Below are 19,745 nucleotides of genomic sequence, written 5' to 3'. Positions count from 1 at the left end.
TCTCGAATGTATGTGGGGAGTTCCTGGACTAGGGGGGATAGGACAGTGTCGAGGTATGTAGAGATGAGTTCAGTGGGGCAGGAGCGTGCTGAGACAATGGGTCGGCCAGGGTGGTGAGGCTTGTGGATCTTGGGAAGGAGGTAGAACTGGGCAGTGCGGGGTTCCCGGACTATGAGGTTGGAAGCTGTGGGTGGGAGATCTCCTGAGGTGATGAGGTTCTGTATGGTCTGGGAGATGATGGTTTGGTGATGGGTGGTGGGGTCATGGTCAAGGGGGCGGTAGGAAGAGGTGTCCTCGAGTTGGCGTTTGGCTTCAGCGATGTAGAGGTCAGTGTGCCAGACTACCACTGTGCCCCCTTTATCTGCTGGCTTGATGGTGAGGTTGGGATTAGAGCAGAGGGATTGGAGGGCTGCGTGTTGTGAGGGTGAGAGGTTGGGAGGGGGGTCGACAGGTTGAGGCGGTTAATGTCCCGGCGGCAGTTGGAAATGAAGAGGTCGAGGGCAGGTAATAGGCCAGCGCGGGGTGTCCAGGTGGATGCAGTGTGTTGGAGGTGGGCAAAAGCAGAGAGCAAACAGGAGCTGAATGTTGCCAGCATACATACGGAAACTAACTGCGTTTCAAATGATGTTGCCAAAGGGCAGCATGTAGATGGGAAATAGAAATGGCTCAAGGAGAGATCCCTGAGAGATACCAGAGTTAGCATTACAGGTGGAGGAAGAAAGCCATTGATGATTATTTTCTGACTATAATTACAGAGATAAAATTAGAACCAATGACGATGGAAAGGCATTGAAATTACAGAATCGCAGAATTGTTATGATGTAGAAGAATGCTATTTGGCCCATTGTTTCTGCACCAGCTTTAATAATGAACATTATGACTAGGTGTCAAATATCTTCCACTCCCCCAAACCTTGTACATTATCTCTATTTGAATAATCATCTAATGGCTTTTTTAATACTTTGATTGAACTTGCCTCCATCACAATTCCAAGCAATGTATTTCCAGACCCTAACTGCAGTTGGTTCTGATATAATACAATAGTTCCATTCTCCTGTGATCTCATGTTATAAGAAAATTGCACAATGGCTGCCCCATTTAAGTTAATGGGGCTGAAAACGTGTTATAGCCAATACAGGAAAGGACATTTTGCAATCAATAAATAACAGGTTAAATGCTTCTATTGCGTTAAAGCCAATTGGCATTGAAGAATGTGGTATTGCAGAACGGACTCTACTCAGTGTGGCAGTTTTCTTTTCTCAAATCACACTTGCTACTTTTCCAAATTCCAATAAGTCTGCGTTGTGTCATTCTTAATTCTCAATGAGTAGGAACAGTTTCTTCTGATCTACTCTGTCCAGTTCCCCCCACATGATTTAAATCTCCTCTTGGCCTTCTCTTCTCCAAAGTAAACAGTGCCCATCACTACCTTTTTCTGTTTGATTATGGAACATTTGGTCCTGCAAAACAAATGCAGAGTTTACAAGGTGATTGTTTCACAGAATTATGGAGTAATAAAACACAGAAACAGACCCTTCAGTCTATCCAATCTGTATCTAACATACAATTCATTTTTATTCTTGACTAGAACCTCAACATTTTTATGAGCCATGCTCCATAATTCTACCACCCTTACCTTTCACTCTTACCAGAACATAATGATTCTGAACTCTTGTTACCACTCTCTTGAAAGCCTCCCACTTATACCTTTATCTTTGAACAGTCTACTCCAATTAATTTTTAAAAGTTATTGTCTCATACCATTACACTTTGCCTTACTCCAATTAAAAAAATTAATTTTGATGGAACGCTTATCCTTTTCCACAGCTATTTTAAAACAAATAGAATTATGGTTACTAGGCCCAAAGTGTTTCCCCTACTATCACTTGGCCTGTCTTACTACCCAAAAGAAGATCAAGTTTTGCTCCTTCTCCAGTAGGAACATTTACATAATGGTGAAGAAAATTTTCTTGAACACTATACATTTACATAATGGTGAAGAAAATTTTCTTGAACACTATTTAACATACTTCACCATCCAAACATTTAACACTATGGTAGTTCCAGTCAATGTTTGTGAAAATTAAAATCAGTTAAAATTAAAATCACCTACTATTACAGCCTTATTATTTACAATGCTATTAGCTCATCAGAGAATTCAGGATGATACCCAGTGACTCTGTGCCAAACTCTCTGACCGAGAGTTGTTAAATGAAAATTTTTGTAGTGAATCTATAGTTATACTTTATTCAACTGCAGTGCCAAGTGTAGACCTCAAAGCAGTGCCAGCTATAGATTTGAGCAGCTGACGTCGCTCTGTCCAAGAATGCAATTCACAGTGGACTGTTTTGCATCATTTTGGCAGCAAATTAGATGCTTTTTGCATGACCTCTTAATGAGATAGTGAATCAATTACGTTGCTAATTCTGGTCAAATTGTTATTTTTCCTGCACTGCATTGGTAATCTTAGAATTCAAAAATGGTCATTACAAGCTTTCAGCTATTTAGATCTGCATCCTTTTTGTAATCTGAGATATTTTTTCGTGTGTGCCAAGCAGTCATGCACTTCTAGCCCTCATAGCAATATATCCAGTTCTGCTTCTCTGAAATTGGAAGCTCTTTTCTCTGAAGGTCTTTTGGCGGTCACAATATATCAGTTTCTCTTCATTGCAATATTTCTGTCACTTCATTGAGCAGCTACTGGTCTTTTAATTATCAGCTTCCACTTCCCTTCTATAAGTATTTGCAATAGCGGTTCTCCAGCAGAAGACCATTGAGTTTTTTAAAAGTTGTCTACAGTAGAAGATATGCTAAGATCAGTGCATGAGTGCAAGTACACATCAACTGCCCTTTGATAAAAACAAGGTCTCATCAGGAAATCCAATTGTTGGCATCTTTGAGTATTCTAATTTCCCAGAACAGCTTGTTTTCAACTTTCAGCTTAAGGTTTGCGCTGCCGAAGTAAACACCAGTATGAAGATAATAAAGTGATTCACATGTTCGTAGCAGCTTTATTACTTAAATCGTCAGCAATAAATGAAATATTTAAAAGTTAATTACAAATCATAATTAAATGTTTCACTTTAACTTACATTGGGTGGAAACTTGCTGGTCTGGCAGACACAGGTTCGAAGATGGAACTGGGAGCAAAGTTGTAGAGTTAGGCCAGTAACAGAAATTGCTGGAAACAGAACTCAGCAGGTCTAGCCATGACTGAAGAAGGATGACTGGACTCAAAATGTTTATTCTTCTTTCTCTCCATTGATGCTGCCAGACCTGCATACTTTCTCCAGCAATTTCTGTTTTAGTTTCAGATCTCTAGCATCCACAGTTCTTTGTTTAATACTATTCTAGATTTAAGCTTTGAGTTGACACCTCCACACATTGTGTGCCTGCCTCCAAGGAATCTTGCCTTCTCTATATAATATTAAGTTTATTTTGCTAGATTTCCAGCTGGCAGAAAAGACTCCCACTGACATCACTAATTACCGCTCATTGGAGTTGTCGGTACTTAATTGATTGAATTGAGCTGAGATCACAACCCACTCAGTTTAACTTCCAGATTTCACCTGTTCCAAAAAGGCTGTCGTTACATTGTCTTGGTTTACGGTGTACCACTACATCAGACAAGTAAACGCACTAGAGGTAACTATGGAGCAAATGTGATGGTCTTCTCTCTAATTAGATGAATATATGATATTGCTGGTTGTGGGATTTTCAATGGTTCTTTTATTGTGCAGTTGATGTGTGACCATGCATAGGACATCCTGTTGACAAACTCAAATGTTCTGGAAGTAGTCATAACATTTTCTGTCATAATCAAGCTAAAGGCTGGCAGTTTGGTGACAAAGGCTACCCACTCTGTATGTGACTGATGACTCCTTACAGGCCAACTGTGGTCAGATGGCTGCATATATAAGCAAAGAGAGTCATTGTGCTATCAAGAATGTCACAGCTTAGACTATTGAACCACCATGATAGGTAAAAGGAATCCACTAGTACTTACTGAAGCATGGTTCCAAATTTGAGGTGATATTCGTCATTTTCTCCAATCTTGCTTTCATGATGAAAAAGCTGTTGTTACAGCTAGACTTTCAGCAAGGACCTTGGAAGATGGAAAATGAGATACCTAGGTCTCCCTTGCTCCTGATATGCTGACTTGATATTCCCTTAGTGGCTGCCTAGCAGGAAACCTTCTCTAGCATTGTGCTCACAAGCAATGTTATCTAAATAGTTGCAGTATTTCATTAGAAGAGAGTGCAGATGGCCATGCAGGATAATATTTGAGCACTTCTGATTGGCTTCAAATAACTGGCTCAGCATGGATAGCAGCAGTCTGCATTGGTTGACCGACAGGAAGCAGTAAGGACACCAACAACCCAACAATGTTGATGCTTCAATCCTGAGAGATAACAGTAGCTACATGCTCCATTGCTCCCACAGTAGGTATCAGGAATCTTAGAAATCCAATGGGGGACAGATTTCTGAACTGCTATATGAATTCACTTGCCCCTTTGTGCTTTATATCCACATCCATAATGGCAGCAGTCTGAGCCTGCATGGCAAAAAAAACACATGTCCTCAGTTCGAACTTCTACTGCAAGGCTCAGCTTGTTGGGCATCTCTTGTTTTTGCTGTCCTGACAAGTGAGACTTCAATCACCAGATGTTTCATAACGTCTGGGTATTCCAATGTTCTCATGATGTTGACCACTACTTCCACAATAGAAAGGTAAAGGCCCATGCCAAGTTGGATATGTCAAACTTCCCTTTGTTTCATGCCAAAGGTAGCTTGCATGTCTGCCAGTGCAGAAAGCATCATTTTGTGCACACCCATCACTATTCTGTGCTGTCTACCCCCAAAAACCTTTGTCTGAGTCCTGTGCAGTGGAATCTATTGATTATCTTGCCATCTAGGGTACTGGCATCTACAGTATCTTTTTGCCCAATCAAGAACCAGTCAGCTTATGCCACATGACTCACCTTCTGTAGATCCTGAACCTAAACCACCCCTGAAAGTACGTACAATGCCAATATCTGCACTGATAGCTGCAACTGCCCTATTGTGCCATCATCCTCAAGTATTACTGTCTGTTCAGGTGACAGATCCTGAATACTTGGAAGCATTAATACAACTAAGGAATGTCGAGATGAGAGAATGAATTTGAAATGGAAAGCAAGAGTTCCATGATTGTCCAGCAGCAGGTGAAAGCAAAATACCATAGATGCTGAAAATTTGAAATAAAAACAAAAAATGCTGGAGAAACTCAACAGGTCTGATAGCATCTGTGGAGAGTGAAACGGATATGCCTATCTTCTACTATTTCCCAGTTGCTTTCTTGTGATGACTGTCCCTGTTCTGCAAATTGAAGGGTGTGAATCTGTTGCAATGTGCTTGTGTGAACTGTCTGTCAAAGCTGCATCACTGAAGGAATGTCGAAGATGTCAAATGTGAAACTGAGGCTTGAAGCATTCATAAGTGTGTGAGTGCGCAGCTGAATGTGAGACATATCTTGCAACCAAGATATTGCTGACATGTGAAAGATAGGAGTTTGATAGACTGCATAGTAAGGATTTGGTGGTGTGATAGAACAGCACAGGACAGGATTAGAGCCCTCTGCCCACCAAGACTGAAAATGCATCACCTCGCTTTTGTCTGGATTAAACTCAATCTGCTATGTTATCGCCCAAGAGTCTAGCCTATCTATATCCTGCCATATCCTCTGGCAGTCCTCCTCATAACCTGCAGCTCCCTCAATCTTTGTGTTGCCTGCATACTTACTAATCAGACCACCTATATTCTCATCCAGGAGGAGAAAGTGAGGTCTGCAGATGCTGGAGATCAGAGCTGAAAATGTGTTGCTGGAAAAGCGCAGCAGGTCAGGCAGCATCCAGGGAACAGGAGAATTGACGTTTTGGGCATAAGCCCTTCTTCAGGGCTTATGCCCGAAACGTCGATTCTCCTGTTCCCTGGATGCTGCCTGACCTGCTGCGCTTTTCCAACAACACATTTTCAGCTATATTCTCATCCAAGTCATTTACAGGTTGTTCTGGGATAACACACATTTAGGCAACATTGTTTGGCTATAACGTCGCTGAAGAATTAGGGAACAGTATTTTGGAGAACGCTTCCCTCCATTAGCAATAGTTCAATACCAACAGGGATTGGTTTACGTGCTACGTGCTGCGTGTGCGCCAATGTTCCTGCCATTCTGCACATGTGCGATGTCCACACAAAAGTCTCTGTGTCATTCTGCACATGAGTGAATGTCAGCTGCCAACAGAGCAGCTTTCTGTGAGCGATACCATATAGAAAGCAGCTTTCTTACTTTTTTTTTAATTTACAGTGTTAAATTTACTTTTGCTTCATTAATAAATATGACTTCAACCTTCATTCAGGCTGTGCTATACTTTGCGTTAGACCTTTGGGTGATTTTTGAGTGATCATGAGTGATATTCTAACCCCACTTTTCTCATAGGCCCCATTATTTCTATTAAGCGATTTTCCATTAAGCGAGGTTCGCTGGTACGCACCTACGGTGTTATAGGAGAACTATCTGTATATTTACCACAAACACTGATCCCTGAGGAACATCACTGGTCTCAGATCTCCAGTCCAAAAAAACACCCTTCCACCGCTACTGTCTTGCATGACTAAACCAGTTCTGTATCCATCTTATTAGCTCACCTCAGATCCCATGTCCCAGGTATGAAGATGATGTCTTTGAAAACTAAATGTGAAGCCAAAAATAGCAGCCTGACATTCAGTGATGGGGGATATGATCCAGGGGGAGATGTCTAAGAGTTGGTGCTCAGCTTCTGCAAGGAAGAGAACTGTGCACTAGACACTAACAGCACTAGCCTTGTTGGCAAAATTGATAGCAATGGTGGGATTAGACCTGAGAGAATGGCTTAAAACTTCAGAGGAAGACAGGTTTGAGTGCATGAGAGGAACAGAGAAATTAAGGTGGCCAATGACAGTTTGACATTTCTCGATGAAGAAATCAAAAACAGGTAAGAGGCCAGAAGGAGGAGTTTGGGTGAAGGTGGCATATCTGAGATGGGTGAAAGGGCCTTTGGGTCCAAAGAAGTGGGCATGGAGGCAAAAATAACACAAGTGTTCAACAAGTTCTGTCCAAAACTCATTGAGTTGGAGCGCATAAAGGGATAAAACTTTTCTGAGAGCAGATCATTCAGCATCAGAGAGTGCAAGGTCAGAAAGCATGGTGAATTTATGATGAGGGGTAGAATGAAAAGAAGGGATTGAATCAGATGGAAGTCCATGATGAAATGGTATCGAGCCAAGTTGGTATGAGTTGTTGGACCTCGCGTTGGTTAATACCTGGTTGGAAGAGAAAACATTTCTTAGTAAGGCATTGAGTGAGATGAAGAATTAAAATTGAACGGGGTACCAAGACAGTTTAGAGACAGCACAAGGTGGTACTGATGGAGAGAAAGGTTGAAAATGTGCATGTGGTGGGGCATGAAACTGAATGTAGATCACAGGATGCAATGGGAGAAGCTGTCTGAAGAGACTACTATGTCTCAGAAACACCTGCAATTTTGGGAGGATTTAAATACAAAGGACTGAACTGTAGTTGGAGACCATGTAGAGTAACCCAGGGCCAGAGACATTCACTGAGGCTGCAAAATCAAATTTTAATAAAATTTTACCACATTCCAAGAGGTGAATAGGAAACAATGAAGGTGAGCAAACTGAAAGATTATATTTACGTGATGATGTTAATGGATCATGACAAATTATTTCCATGTGCCAGTTTCCCATATTTACTGTTCTAAACTTGTTGCTCCATGTTAACAAATCAATCACAAATTTGAGAAACTGTGTCTCTGATTCCTTTGTGAAATAAAGGGGTTAGAGTTTTAGTCATGTATGATAGTGGGTGAGAGTGGAGGTAGTGGAATATGAGTTAGGACGTGATGCTGACCACTGATATTATTTTCCCACAGAAGCTTGAAATATACAAATATCATAGATATCCATCAGCTACAGCATGAAGGAGAAAAATAATGTTCATTTGAAGATAATTCCAGTTTTAAAGCTTTTATCCTTTTTATTTGTATTTGTTTCACAGAATAATGAATGCTTTGTTCTGATAATACTAAGAATTTCCAAGTCTTTAGGGAGTCGTTTGTCTTTGATTAATTGAGAGTGGGAATTATATGTAGAGTCAAATAGAACCATTAAACAGTGAGTCATGTGATGGCTCCATCATTATTTTAGAGATTCTTGGACTATGCAGCAAATTCAAGTAAGCTTTTGCATTGTAAAACAAAAGTGGCAACTGAGTTTGACAATTATACTGCAAATACCTGCTAAAATATGCTCTGTTACCAAAGTTTTCCAGCAACACTGGTCAGTTGGTTTAGAAGAAAATAAGAAAGGGTTAACTAGGCGCAATCCTTTCATAGAATCAGAGATCTGTTTATCCCTTTCATCCATGCACCAGCACAGCAAGGTAAAGAATCCTATCATTCTATACAGCTGCCCTCTCATATTGGAGAGAAACAGAAACAGTTGGTGAGTCAGCATGTTTCAGGTGATGGGAGAGATTGAGAAGGAGACTCCTTCATGGTAACCATAACCAGTGTGGGAACTGAACCCATACTATTAGTATCACTTTCACTTGGAAACTAGCTGTCCAGCCAACTGTGCTACCCAATAAATATAACAAATGAGCTCAATGGCCTCGTCTCACAAATCTGCTCCATGCAGGATGGCATGAGAAATCATAGATCCTAATGCTTTGCTTGTTTCTGAGCTCCTTATTTCTCTCCACCACTTGCCTACCCTATTTTAACACTAGCCCCTCACGTCCTTTGTCCGCCCAGAATTAGAATGTATAGGCACAATGGGATCAAAATGTTTAATTGGCTCAGCAAAACTTCTTGGCTTTTCTGTTTTTTTATTCCTTTGTTTATAAAATCCAAAAGCCAGGTGTCAGCATGACACACTGTTTTGGAAGATAATTGCACACAATTTAGTGATTTTTATTGTGCAGCCATCTTTGCTTCATTGAACTTGAATGTTTGCAATTTCTGGACAGCAACATCCCAAAGATTTTGGTTTTGTTATTGGAGAATTTACATTTTACATTTCGTGATAAATATTTTATGTTTTTAAATTTAAACTAACCAATCTTATCCAGCATGGAGCAGATGAAATACTAGCAAAATACTGTGGATGGTGAAGATTTGAAATATAAAAAGCATATCCTGGAAAATCTCCATGGGTTAGACATTATCTGTGGAGAGAAAAATAGAGTCTGTATTAAAAGATGCACAATGTGTACTTGTGCTGACAAAGGGTCACTGACCTCTGTCTCGCTCTACACAGATGCTGCTTGATTTGCTGAACATTTCCATTACTTCCCATTTCTTCTGGAGCAAAAATAACCCTCTTTGTCAGCCATCCAAAAAACAAATGAACAGGCTTCTTTTCAGCCTTCCATTTCATTTCGAAAAGAAAACCAACAGCAGCTGTCGGAGAGTTGTTTTGGCATAATATTAATAGATCAATTTCAAAATTAAAAAAAAAACGGAGAGAGAAAACAAACAAAGTGCTGAGCAAAAAGAAATCAACATCAAAGCAATAAACTGATGATTCAAAATATTATTAATTTGTAAAAACGACCACTAACAAGTGTCAAGCAGCAGAGTTAACAAATAAAACCTTTGTTTTACCTTTTTCATTGAATCATAGAATCCATACATTGTAGAGGCAGGCCATTTGGTTCACACACATCCCCCAAAGAGCATCCCACCTAGACCCACCTACCCTACCCTATCCCTGTGACCCCACATTTCCCATTGCTATTCCACCAAATCTACACATCTTTGGACTGTGGGAGGAAACTGGAGCAAACCCACGCAGGCACGGCTAGAACGTACAAACTCCAGGCAGACAGTTGCTCGAGGCTGGAATTGATACAGGTCTCTGGAGCTGTGAGGCAGCAGTGCTAACCACTGAGCCACTGAGCCAAAGAAACAGAGCTTGAAAGAAACAGAGTTGTCTCTGAGACATGGTCACCTGGGAAGCAGAGGCCAATGAAGCCAAGAGAAGGCATTGGGGTCTAACTTGCGTTCATCTCTGATGATGCATGTTCCGCTGTCTTATGTGGAAATATTGTGTGTCTGTGCGCGTGTATGTGTGCGCGTGCGTGTGTGTTTCCAGATCTCCACCAGTGGAGATCATCTCCTGTTCAGTTTCTGGTCAATGGTATCCTATCCAATTTTCAGCATGGGAGTTTCAGTGAGGGCAATGCTATTGAATATCTGGAAGAATGATTACGTTCTCTCTTGCTGAACATTTAACGATCATCTATGACCACGTACACTTCTACCCTTATAGTGGAGAGAAGGCCATAGTTGGAAAAAACATGTGGCTGTAAGAGTTGCTTCTTTTTTGATGTATTTTAGGTTTTTGAGATGATTTCCTCAAATGCTGGAGCAGCAATTACTGTTTTATATGCTGTTGCATTGATTTGGAACTTTGTGGGACAAAAGATCAAAACAATGGCACTTTAAAAAGGAGGAAGACAAACAAAGGCAGTGACCACATGGTCAGAGAAAGAAACCTATACTGCTGTCTGACACAGCAGTGAATCTGCACAGTTACTGCCTTTGCTGTTTGAGGAGAAAGTGAGGGCTGCAGATGCTGTTTGAGGTCAAGTACCTCTGGACATCACAGTGCATCTAGGAAATATTAAAAAACAGTGAAATTCACAGCTGACCTTGGAGGAACTTGTGTGGGAAAGTTCACAACACAGGAACAAATAAATGTATAGTTTTTAAGTGTAACCTTGCTGTAAATCCACAATAATGAGTAGAGTGGATTCTTTCTTGATTATATATTATATTGAGATCTGTTTGTTGATTAAATTTATTAAAAATATAAGCCATAAGCATTAAGTTAGCCTGGAGCAGAGTTTTTTATTTAGAACAATAAGATGGTGCTAATTCTGGGTTTGTAGATTGTGAAGAAGCAAAGATGGCCTTTAGTAGAGTAATGTGCCCTGCCTGTTGGATGTGGGAGTTTAGGGAGAGTTTCCAAGTTACTGATGATTATGTCTACAGGAAGTATCTTTGTTTGCAAATCCTATCTGATCACATGCATTGGTTGGAGTAGGAGTTAGAGGCAATAAGAAATTTATAAGAGCTAGGAAGTGTGATACAGTCAGGTGGATGAGTAAAGTCCAGACAAGGTAGGAGGGGTAGGCAGGTAGTGCAGGAGTGCTGTTGTGGAAAATGTTGGGGGAGATGAACTCTCAGGGGAATGTAGCTGGTACAGAGAATGGCTCTAATGTAGTGAGGGGCACATTGGGTTCCAAGAGATCGATTGGGATAGGGGACTTTCTTATCAGAGGCACAAAAAGACAGCCAGCAGCAAAAAATCAGAATGTTGTGTTGCCTCCCTGGTGTCAGGATCAAGGATATCTCAGAGAGGGTGCAGAATGTCCTCAAAGGGAAGAGGGACTAGCAGGAGATCATTGTACACATTGGAACTAATGACATAGTAAGGAAAAGGATGAGATTCTGAAGGGAGATTACAGAGAGTTAGGCAGGAATTTAAAAGGGAGGTCCTCGACGGTAGTAATATCTGGATTACTCCCGGTGCTACGAGCTAGTGAGGGCAGGAATAGGAGGATAGAACAGATGAATGCATGGCTGAGGAGCTGGTGCAGGGGAGAAGGGTTCACATTTTTGGATCATTAGATTACTTTCTGGGGTAGAGGTGACCTGTACAAGAAGGATGGATTTCACCTGAATCGTAAGGGAGCTAATATACTGGCGGGGAGATTTTGCAAGAGCTGTTCAGGAGGATTTACACTAGTAAGGAGAAGGGGAGTGGGACCCAGGGAGATAGTGAGGAAAGAGATCAATCTGAAACTGGCACAGTTGGGAAAAGGAGCAAATCAAACAGTCAGGGCAAGCAGGAACAAAGCATAGAACAAGGTAGGACTGATAAATTAAACTGCATTTATTTCAATGCAAGAGGCCTAACATGTAAGGCAGATGAACTCAGAATATGGTGAGGAACATGGAACTGGGATATCAGAGCAATTACAAAGACATGGCTCAGGGATGGACAGGATTGGCAGCTTATTGTTCCAGGATACAAATGCTATAGGAAAGAGAGAAAAATGGGGTGGGGGGAAGGGGAGGTGGAGGGTGGAGGCAAGAGAGGAGGGGGAGTATCATTTTTGACAAGGGATAGAATTACAGTTGTACTTAGGGAGAAGATTCTTGGGAATACATCCAGAGAAGTTATTTGTGTGATACTGAGCAAGAAGAAAGGGTTAATCACCTAACTGGGATTGTATTAGAGCAGGAAACTGGGAAACAAATTTGGAAGGAGATCTCAGTAACCTGTTAGAATAATAAGGCGGCTATGCTAGGGGATTTGAACGTTCCAAACATAGACTGGGACAGCCATAGTGTTAAGGGTTTAGATGGAGAGGAATTTGCCAAGTGTGCACAAGAAATTTTTCTGATTCAATATGTGGAAGGGCCTACAAGAAAAGGTGCAAAACTTGATCTACTCTTGGGAAATAAGGCAGGGCAGGTGATTGAGGTGTCAGTGGGGGAGCACTTTGGGGCCAGTGACCATAATTCTATTAGTTTTAAAATAGTTATAGAAAAGGATAGACTGGATCTAAAAGTTGAAGTTCTAAAATGGAGGAAGGCACAGTGGTTAGCACTGCTGCCTCACAGCGCCAGAGACCCGGGTTCAATTCCCGCCTCAGGCGACTGTCTGTGTGGAGTTTTCACATTCTCCCCGTGTCTGCGTGGGTTTCCTCCGGGTGCTCCGGTTTCCTCCCACAGTCCAAAATGTGCAGGATAGGTGAATTGGCCATGTAAATTGCCCGTTGTGTTAGGTGTAGGGGAATGGATCTGGGTGGGTTGTGCTTTGGTGGGTCGGTATGGACTTGTTGGGCTGAAGGGTTTGTTTCCACACTGTAAGTAATCTCATAAAAAAAACTTTCAAAAGCTGATTGGGGACAGATATTTGCAGGTAAAGGGACAGCTTGAACATGGGAAACCTTCAAAAATGTGATAACATGAGTCCAGAGACAGTTTGTTCCTGTTAGGGTGAAAGGAAAGGCTGGTAGGTGTAGGGAATGCTGGATGATGAGAGAAATTGAGGTTTCGGTTAAGAAAAAAAAGGAAGTATATGTAAGGTGTATACAGCAGATATCGAGTGAATCCTGAGAGTATAAAAGCAGTAGGAGTATACTTAAGACGGAAATCAGAATGGCAAAATGGGGACATGAGACAGTTTTGGCAAATGGGGTTAAGGAGAATCCAAAGGGAATTTATAAATATATCAAGGACAAAAATGTAACTAGGAATACAATACGACCCCTTAACTATCAGAAAGGTCGCCTCTGTGTGAAACCATAGAAAATGGGGAAGATATTAAATGAGTATTTTGCTTTAGAGTTCACTGTGGAGAAGGACATGGAAGATATAGAATGTAAGGAAATAGATGGCGACATCTTGAAAAATGTCCATATTACAGAGGAGGAGGTATTGGATGTCTTAAAATGCGTAAAAGTGGATAAATCCCCAGACCCTGATCAGGTGTACCCTAGACCTCTGTGAGAAGCTAGGGAAGTGATTCCTGGGCTCCTTGCCGAGATATTTGGATCATCGATAGTTACAGATGAGGTGCTGAAAGACTGGAGGTTGGCTAACACGGTGCCAGTATTTAAGCAACATGGTAAGGAAAAGCCAGAGAACTATAGACCAGTGAGCCTGACATTGGTAATGGGCAGGTTGTTGGAGGGAATCCTGAGGGACACCTTAAATGCATTTGGAAAGATAAGGACTAATTAGGGATCATCAACGTGGCTTTATGCGTGGGAAATCATGTCTCATGAAATTGATTGAGTTTTTTTGAAAAAGTAATGAAGAGGATTGATGAGGGCAGAGTGGTGGACGTGATCTGTATGGACTTCAGTAAAGTGTTTGAAAAGGTTCCCATGGGAGACTGATTAACAAGGTTAGATCTCATGGAATACAGCGAGAACTAGCCATTTGGATACAGAACTGGTTCGAAGGTAGAAGACAGAGGGTATTGGTGGATGGTTGCTTTTCAGACTGGAGGCCTGTGACCAGTGGTGTGCGACAAGGATCAGCGTTCGGTCTACTGCTATTTTTCATTTATATAAATGATTTGGATGTGAACGTAGGAGGTATAATTAGTAAGTTTGCAGATGACACCAAAATTGGAGGTGTAGTGAACAGTGAAGAAGGTTACCTTAGAGTACAACAGGATCTTGATCAGATGGGTCAAGTGGCAGATGGTGCTTAATTTAGATAGATGTGAGGTGCTACATTTTGGAAAGACAAATCGGAGCAGGACTTATACACTTAATGGTAAGGTCATGGGAGTGTCTCTGAACAAAGAGACCTTGAAGTGCAGGTTCATAGTTCCTTCAAAGTGGAGTCGTAAGATAAATAGGATAGTGAAGAAGGCATTTGGTATGCTTTCCTTTATTGGACAGAGCTCTGAGTAGAGGAGTTGGGAGGTCATGTTGTGGCTGTACAGGACTTTGGTTAGGCCACTGATGGAATATTGCATGCAATTCTGGTCTCCTCCTAATGGAAGGATGTTGTAAAACTTGAAAGGGTTCAGAAAAGATTTACAAGGATGTTGCCAGAGTTGGAGGATTTGAGCTAAAGGGCGAGGCTAAACAGGCTGGGGCTGTTTTCCCTGGAGTGTCGGAGGCTGATTGGTGACCTTACAGAGGTTTATGAAATCATGAGGGGCATGGATAGGGTAAATAGATAAGATCTTTTCCCTGGGGTGGGGCAGTCCAGAACTAGAGGGCATAGGTTTCAGGTGAGAGGGGAAAAATTTAAAAGCGACCTGAGGGGCAAGTTTTTCACGCAGAAGGTGCTGCGTGTAAGGAATGAGCTGCCAGAGGAAGTGGTGGAGGCTGGTACAATTGCTACATTTAAAGGTATCTGGATGGGTATATGAATAGGAATGGTTCAGAGGGATATGGGCCGGGTGCTGGCAAATGGGGCTAGATTACAGGCGGCACGATGGCACAGTGGTTAGCACTGCTGCCTCACAGGGACAGAGACCCGGACTCAATTCCTGCTTCAGGCAACTGTCTGTGTGGAGTTTTCACATTCTCCCTGTGTCTCCCCGTTTCCTTCGGGTGCTCCGGTTTCCTCCCACAGTCCAAATATGTGCAGGTTAGTTGAATTGGCCATGCAAAATTGCCCGTAGCGTAAGGTGAAGGGGTAAATGTAGGGGAATGGATCTGGGTGGGTAGATCTTCGGAGGGTCGGTGTGGATTTGTTGAGTCAAAGGGCCTGTTTCCACACTGTAAGTAATCTAATCTAATCTAATCTAATCTAATTAGGTCAGGATATCTGCTCGTCATGAATGAGTTGGACCGAAAAGTCTGTTTCCGTGCTGTATATCTCTATGACTCTATGACTCCATGATAGTTTGTCAGGACACTGCCCTGAAGAACTCTTACACTGATATCCCAAGACTCTCATGATGAGTCCCCACCAACCACATCTATCTTCATTTTTGCTGGGTATGCCTCCAACCAGCTGAGATTTCCTCCAATTCCCATTGACACTGGTTTTGCAAGGGATCCTTGTTGCCACTTTTGGTCAAATGCTGTCTTGATGTCAAGGACAGTCATTCTCACCTTACCTCTGGAGTTCAGCTGTAAAGGCTGTATTAAGCTTGTGGGGCAAGAACAGAACAGAGTTCATTTTGAAAATTTGGTGATTACTTAGGTTTGATGAAAAGAACAGTGGAGCTATATACGTTTTACGTTTTACGATATTACGTTTTTTCTTTTTTGTATGTAACTGGCTCAATGGAAATATTTGCATCTCCAGTTGGTATCTGTTTCAGTCAGTGACCTGAACATAATTGTGTCAAGTTGCTTATATCATTCAAGGTTGAACTTACTGCATTTATATTTTATTTTCATCATTATTGGATAATCATATTCAGAGACATCCCTCACACAGCAACTACTTGGACTTTTGAAGCCTTACTAAATGAATAATGCAGTGTTCTTTCTAAAGTTTATCAAAAGTCTATGGTAGTCTGAAAGGGAAGAACTGAAGGCACCATACAGGATTTCCATAATATGCAAAAACATATTCAACTGACTAACATGACTGCTGAGGAAAAGTTTACTTCAATACCAAATGAAGCTATTATTCATTCAATTGTGTAATCTTTAAATTTATTTGGAAGTCTTTTCAATTTCATCCAGAATAATCACTAATGAGTGTAATAATTAATATGAAAGAAGGTGTACCTTTATCTTTTGTGGCTGACTGTCAGTCAAGTCTCAAAGTTAGCTAAATGCCTTGCTGTTATACAGTTTGAAGAGATGCCACCTGTAGGATGAACAACCCAAGAACAACTTCAGGCAAATCTCTTCGGTTTTTTTCAGCTTTTTCACAGTTGTAAAAGGACATTGTGATCAAGTCAAGCTCAAATTTGCATGGGTTATATTTTAGTTTTCTAACCAAATAACTTTCTGCATGGAAGAAAGAAATACAAGGGAGATAAATAGGAGTTCAAAACTTGGAGGCATATTTTTAAGGAGAGGAGAAAGATTTAGAATGGAATGAGGACAACTTTTTTACATTGAGCTGTTTGTGTGCAGAATGAACTGCCAGAGAAGGTGGTAGATGCTGGTACAGTTACAACATTTAAAAGACATTTTGATAAATTAATGAACAGGAAAGGTTTGTAAGGATATTGGCCATGCGTCTGTAGTTTAGTTTAGGAACTTTGTCGGTGTGGCCTGGCTGGACGGAAGGTCTCTTTCTGTGCTGAGTGACTCTATGATTCTGCATTTTCATTGCGGCACCCACACAATTTTCAAATGTGCTGTTTTTGGAAAAGGTGACCCAAATGTCTCCGACATCCAGTGGGACAGCATCAGTAATGTTCAAAAGTCCATCCTCATCCACCTTCTTTCCTGATTCTGCAACAAACTTTGTAAATTTCAAGTCAACGAATACAATGGAAAAGAAAAATGGGACATTTAACACTACTATGATATACAGTTCCTGTATATGATAGCAGTTCCTGCTTGTAACATTTTCGTGTTCCTGGGTGTGGAATTTGGAATTGTACCTGTAAAGTGAGATGTACCTGCCCACAGGCATCTTGCAGCCACGGATAGTCTCATAAGTTCAGATGTGCAAATACATATTGCTTGACATATGAAAAGATGGGATGAGTATGGAAGCTTGCCAAAGTATATTAGTTACCCCTAGGTTGAGAGTAATGTTGGTTGGGAATGAAACTTTGCTGATGTCTTGAAACATGTGATACCAGCAAGACAGGCGAAGAATTATTTTTGTTGTTTGCTCAAAATATTTACTTACACCATGATTAAGCTTTTCAAAGTATTATAATTACAATACTCCCACATTGCCATTAGACTTTTAAATGTTAGTGAAGCATTTCCATACAAGTGTTAATTGAGCTCAGCCCAATCATACATGTTGCTCTATTTAGAAGTCATTCAAAGCACATGATATGTGTTTTATTAAAGTGGCCACAAACTCACATAAAGTTTGACCAGTTCAACTAAAATTGAGAATTGGATTTTGTTTTAAGACTTAGTATTCTGATATGATTCTAATTCTGCATTTGTAGATGGAAGGTAAAGAGGTAAACCTTGTAATATTTCAAATTTGAAACTCAATCTATGATGTCTGATGATACAACATTCAGTTGGAAAGCATCTTTATCTTTCCAAAGCTTGAAGAAAAATTAAAACTAAGCAAAAAGGGGATGCATGAAGAGAGATAACCAAATGTTTTTTTTCAAAGAGGCTAATTTCAAGTTTGCTCTTAAGCTGAAAATAGAGACGTAGAGGACATTAGGTTAGAACTTACAGAGAATGAGAGGTAAGATGGGAGCCATGACTTGTAACTGATTGCAGATAGTTTTAACAAATCATTTGTAATGTCCAAGGCTGGATTTCCTATAGAAGAACTATATTGAGAAACAAGTATATCTCATGTAACAAAGAAGCAGGAGGTATTTAATCATAGCTCTGACAAACATATTCACAGTCAATTGGGGTGGGTATCTTCTCCTGGATTTATCTTGTCTCTCCAGTCTATCCCAATGGTACAGAGATAGTACAACAACCAAGGGCATTTACAGTTTTCACAGAAAAATCAATTCACTCACAGAATTTAATGTTTTGACAAAAGGTTTAAAATCTCATGTAATAAAACAGAATTTGACTATTCAGTCAGCTTAAGTCAATTGCTATACTTTATAGAACTGGAGATTTCCATTTTGTTTGAATCATTTTTAATGTTCCTGGAATATTGTGTACTTACGATGTAAGTCTATATTTATCCATCAAAAGTCACCATCTCTGACAATCACTTGCTTTCAGAACACTGAAGTTTTGCACTATAAATGTTTGCTTATTTGTATTATTAATTGAATTGATGGTCAATAAAGTGTATTCAAAATTTTTAAAAAATTGATTAGTTGTAAAATTAAACTTTCAACCACAGAGTGATGGTGGATTGAACTATAAAGGAGATTTTTTGACCAAAAGGTGGATATAGGTGATAAATGATGCTGTGTTAATAGAATTTATGGATTTGTCAATCTTGGTTCTAAGTGCTGATTACTACATGTTAAATTTCCTGGAGTCACTAAATGAGAAAAATTCAGGCTTAACATTTACATCTTAATAAAATCCCATGAGTACAATTTTATAGGAGTTTTCACGATGCACTATAGAGAGTTTTGTTACATCGTCATATGGCAAATGCGGTGAGGTGCATCTTGATAATAAGATAATCTCATTCCAGCTTTTATGCTTATCCTAAGTGACGCGGCAAGAGTCTAGTGAGGCACCAGTAAAATGCCAATTGATGAGTATTAACACATGTTGAGCGCCTTGGCATGGCTTGCCTCATTAATATTCAGAGTCCTGTTGACCAAACTTACCAAACAAGCTAGATGTCTGGAAAATACGATGAGAGAACCAGACTGTGCAGCTGGTGAATTCAGCTTGCAGCTTGCACTGAATGACCTCCATGTTAAAAGCCAACATCTCAAGCACAGTCCATGGCAATGACCACACACAACCTAAATCCACAGACAGTGGTATACAACGATTTGTATACCATGTATTCTAAATGTACTCTAAGAGTACATTTTGAGGTAGGTGACAGCAAGTGAGTGAAGATATTGCATACAGCAATTATGGTAGAGATTGTAGAGCATGTTCCTTGATGGGAACGTGGGCACAGTAGCAGAGGTAAAGTGAGTGTCAGATATTGAGAGAAGATGATGGCATTTACCCTGGCGAAGAGGAGGAGGAGATTTACTTTTCTTCTGCAGTGTTAGGCATTTCTCTAGACAGCTGAAAGTGCTTTAACCCAAGTGGCAACGTTGGCCCAGACTGGCATGGTCTGGTGTCATGGATTCTGCTACTGTTTCTGTGCAATGAAGAAGTGCCAGGCAACACCCTATCCATCAGTACTTCCACGTCCCTACTCACAAAGCAGGGAAACTACATCCCCCTATCTGCCATGTCCAAGGCAAATGTCAAGATACATGCAGAGTAGCCCCAGTCAAAGTGTCCAATGAGCATTCAGAGATGGTACAATCACAAAGTATGCAGTCTAAACATTGGCTATCTATTGAATGGTGAGTTGTTCTGGGACCAGCACGTCATAAGA

Source organism: Chiloscyllium plagiosum, chromosome 14 (genome assembly GCF_004010195.1).
Source record: "Chiloscyllium plagiosum isolate BGI_BamShark_2017 chromosome 14, ASM401019v2, whole genome shotgun sequence".
Taxonomy (NCBI): Eukaryota; Metazoa; Chordata; class Chondrichthyes; order Orectolobiformes; family Hemiscylliidae; genus Chiloscyllium; species Chiloscyllium plagiosum.
The sequence above is the reverse complement of the archived record's forward strand: the minus strand, read 5'-3'. Positions refer to the sequence as shown.